Source organism: Rattus norvegicus, chromosome 7 (genome assembly GCF_036323735.1).
Source record: "Rattus norvegicus strain BN/NHsdMcwi chromosome 7, GRCr8, whole genome shotgun sequence".
NCBI classification, from domain to species: domain Eukaryota; kingdom Metazoa; phylum Chordata; class Mammalia; order Rodentia; family Muridae; genus Rattus; species Rattus norvegicus.
The window spans coordinates 49,356,881-49,361,793 of NC_086025.1; positions in this window are offsets into that span (position 1 = coordinate 49,356,881).

The window sequence follows — 4,913 nt, forward strand, 5'->3', positions numbered from 1 at the left end:
CTGTTTGTTCCTTTTTGCATAAAATAATTTGCGGCAATATCACTACATCTCACATGCCACCGATTAAATCTTGAATATGAATGCAGGCATTTAAAAACCTTCTGCTGCTATGCTACAGCCTAATATTAAGAAATGTGCTCCAGTTCTCCTTTAGGGAGAGAGAATATTATAACTGCAAATGAAATCAAAGCTGTTGCTTGTCAATGAAAACAAGTATAAGGAGGAAGAAAAAAAGCCTGTTACATAAGAAGTGGGTGAGGGAATTAAATTTCCAAAGAAACATAAGTGTTTTATTGGTCTAGAGCCCAGAGGGACTACTATTCAAGCAGCAGTGAATGTCTTCAGACACCAAGCATCCCCTGTGCTTACAAGTCCCATTGTGTGGGTAGACAGGCAACTGAATGACAGGCCAACTGAATCCCAGATGACAGATGCAAAGTTGAACGAAATGGAACAGGGTTACTCACCAGGAAGCCTAGCAGATAAATAGATGTAATGTCAAACTGCCTTCTAAATATTTATAACTATATGCATAGACGAGTGCTGCTTTCAAACTTGCCCAGAGAAGCCTCTGGATAGTAGGGTGCAGTGGAGATGCTCATAACTGGTCCGAGCGCTGAGAAGTGACTGTTGAGTGCCAAGCCCTAAGTGGGACACCTGTACCAACCTCAAAGCCCAGGGAAGATTACAGAATAGGAACTGGAAAGTAAGCAAGAGTTCTGTGAAATGCTGTTGTTGTAAAGATATATAAATAATAAAATGTATCGGTGTCTTTTACCCCGCTGGGTCTACACCTCGGTGCCCCAAGATATCTGCTAGATTATCTTGGTGGAAACACATCCCAGCCGCACTTTCCTACACTCAAACCCTCACATAAAAGAACACACAGCACAATAATCTTAAATCCAATTGGTAAGATATAATTGCCCACTTAAACATACAAAGCCCAGTACCATCCATCCCTTGAGAACATTAATAGCAACCTGTAAATACACAGAGCAGAATCTTAACATCACCTGCCATGGCTTCTCCCCTCTGTCCGTCTCCTCTTCTCCTCCTCTCTCCCTTAGTCTCCTCCTTTTCCTTCAAACTTCTCTCCCACCCATCCTTCCTTCTCCTCCAATGACAGGCCTCCTTCTATCCTGTACCTGCCTCACCTGTGACAACATCCTACAAAATGTTGTCTTTTGAATAGTACAGGGCACCTTAACTCATACACTCACTGCACCTATAGTTTCCTAAACAATGCTTGTACAAGATGAAGTCAACATTCTAGCAGGAAGCGCTAATTATAAGGACATGATGGTGAGAGGGAGATATATAAGGATATCCAGGGAGAGTTGGGTGAAATGGAAGCTTCTGGTAGTGGCATGTGATACAGGCTCACATGGTGTTTTGCTGATGGGAGAACATGTGATGTTTGGAGAGAGTATAAATAGGACTCAGTGCACAGCTACAACTCCCTTGCATAGCTTACCTTTGCAACTCTGTTGTTCTCATATCTTTGCTGATCTTCTCAATCAGACACAGCAGAGAACTTCTCAAGGCATTCCAGCTGGTTCTGGTTGCTCCCCACTGACTTGTGCTGATTCAGCGGAGACCTGGTGGTTTCTTCTGGATCATGCCACCACTGCTGACTCCTTTTTGGTATCTTTACCCTACTGAACTGGACTGCTAGTATTGTGACAAAGGGAGATTGTAATTGTCCCAAGGAACTCCTGAACAGGTCCACATCCCCTTGTCCTATTTACCACCTTTTCTCTCCTACCTTTGGATGGTGGGCTAGAAAGGGGGATGAAGCATTTGAGAACCCTTATTAAAAGTAGGTTTTGAAAATCTAACCCTACAGTTGGGGGTTGGATCTATTGAAGATACACTGTAAGTGTATGAAAATTGCCAAAGAATAAATAGACTTTTGAAAAGAAGGCCAGCAGAGTAATGAATGGCAGTCTGGCAATGTGCTTTTGACACAGCTTCTTTCTTCACAGACAGAAGAATGGAAACTGTCTCTGCGTGCTACGCTTGGTTGAGATTAAGGCATTTGCTGACCCTTTGTTTTAGAATCCTACAGATCCGAAACCATAGAGATGTAGACCAATGTTTCTCATCTAAGAGCTGCTGAGATTTTACTTTAAATAGTTATTTGTTGTTGGGGGATGCAAATTATTGGGTCTTTCCCAAGTACTCTCTAAACTGGGACAATAATTGAATAGAATTTCTTCCTTTTATGTACTTGTTTCTTTTTGTACTTTCTCTGGGAGATTACTGGGACAGATGTGAACACTTTATACTGCCAGATTGCTTTGCAAATGCCAACAATTGTGTACATTTCCACTAGAAGTGTTTGCAAATAGTCTTTCTTCTAGCAGAATTAGTTCTCTCTCTCTCTCTCTCTCTATATATATATATATATATACATATACATATGTATATATAATCTGTTCTTGCAGATCTGCTAGTCAAGAAGTGATTTTTTTTATTGTGAAGTCTGAACACTTTTCCACTAGGAGTGAGAATCATACATGAAGAAGCCACTCACCTAATTATGCTTATGGTAAGATGGAGGGTTGATCTTGGGAAAGACACATGGAATTCAAACTTTAAGGCTTATTGCTGCAGAATCTGTTCTTGTTGGGGAGTAGTTGGTTTTCTTGTTCTGTTCACTCTCCAACTTGTGTGAGCCCTACTCACACAAGTTTTAAATAAACCGCATCCAAAGATATCCTTATAGAAACATCTAAAACAGTATATAACTAAATATATGGGCACTTTGGCCCAGTTAAGTTGCCTATTAATAATTTTTCTGTTGGCCTATACTGTTTTATTCCTTTTCAAAGCAGTAATATTAGTCGAATCAGTGTGTTGCAAATATTTTCTCAAATTTCATACCCTTTAATTTTGTTAAATGATTTCTTATGATTGAGTGATTGTTTGGTGTTTTTGAAACAGACTGGTCTGAAGATCACTATGTAGACCAGGTTGGCCTCAGACTTGAGGCAATCCTCCTGCCTCAACATCTCAAGTGCTGGGACTGTTGACTACCATGGTCAGCAGAGCATTTTACCTTTTATTTTTATTTTGTTTTGTTTTTATTGTTTACATACATTATATTCCAACCAGTTTCCCCTACCCTCCACTCCTTCTAGACTCCCCCCTTCTTCCCCACATCCATTCCTCTTCTATCTCCCTTAAAACAAAAAAAGCCTCCCAGGTGTATCAACCCAACACATCATAACAAATTTCAATAAAGACCCATAGGCATTTATCTTTTAAGTTTTTATGATCAATGAGTAATAGACTTATTAAAATCTAGATGGAAATTATTCAGAACATGTGGATGCTACCAATCTGATAGTAATGTTGAATTTCCCATCCTCTAAGTTGACCTTAGAAGACTTTTTAGTATTTATTGAAATACTATTATTCTTTCAATTAAAAAAAAACACGCAAAAACAAACAAGGACTTGGAACAAGTTGTAAGATCATCAGCCCCTTTCCACTGAAATGAACCCAGACCCACATACCTACATATGGAAAGCACTCTTTGAAAGAAGCTCGAAGATCAGCACCATTCAAACATAATACTAATTATGTTTGACTCTTGGTTCTTTTTTTTTTTTTTTTTCGGAGCTGGGGATCGAACCCAGGGCCTTGCGCTTCCTAGGTAAGCGCTCTACCACTGAGCTAAATCCCCAGCCCTATGTTTGACTCTTAAAGCCACTCGAATGGGATTGCCATTATAAGGCACCAGTTTATACACAAGAGAATTTCCCTTAAAATTTGTTTAAAACATAGTGGAACCTAGAAGTTATCAACCCTCCTAATGCTGCGACTCTTTATCATAGTTCCGCGTTTTGTGGTGCCCACCAACCACAGCATTCTTTCGTTGCTGCTTCATAATTCTTTGCTACTGTTATGAATTATAATGTTTATATTTGTGTTTTCTGATGGTCTTAGGTGACCCGTGTGAAAGGGTCATTTGACTCTCTAAGGATTCATACAACCCACAGGTTGAGAACCACTGATCTTAGCTCCTGAAATATTATTCTCGATGTCTCAGTTTTACTAAGTATATGTGAGTACTCCTCTCTCTTTCCTTTATCTGGCCTATTGACCCACGTGCTTATTAAATGCTTCCTGGAGGTTGGGAAGAGCATGGCTCAGAAGGGGAGGTCCTCACATGTTTCCAGACCCAGGTTACATCTCTCCACATCTTAGGGTCTAATTTATTGAATATATTTTTGTGCTTTTTTTGTTTTTAATGACTACACCCTAAGCCTTTTAAAGTTATGATGTAAGAATAATAAGCAATAAAGTTTTGGTAACAGCTCCCCTTAATCCCCACAAAAAAAAAAAAACCCACGAACATTTGAATGTTGAAGATGGGTGTGGTGGTACACACGTTTAATCCCAAATTCTGGAGTCATAGGTAGGCAGATCATTATGACTCTGAGGCCAGCCAGCTCTACATAGCATGTTCCAGGGAACGATACATAGTGAGACCTCGAGTCATAAAACCAAAACAAACAAACAGACAGACAAGCAAACAAACAAATAAAAATAAAATGGAAAAGTCTTCTAAGCTAAGAGATTTAAAGTACAAAACTCAAGGTAGGTTTTCAAATAGGCTAAAGAGTAGCAACAAAGTATGGGTAAATTTTAGATACAATTCACCATTTTTATTAGATTTCTAATCCTCCTCAAATAGGAATTTTAATAATTTCCCCTATCTTCTTTCCCTTTCCCTCACCAACCTCTCTTCTCTCTCCTGTCCTTCACTCCCTTTCTCTTCTCTCCCTTTCTTTCCTATGGGGCTACAAGCAGCTACAATTTAGAGCTTGGTACAAGAAAACTACAATTCCCAGCTTGCAATGCCGAGGCTGCAATGCATCCTGGGAAGGAAGTGTCACGCT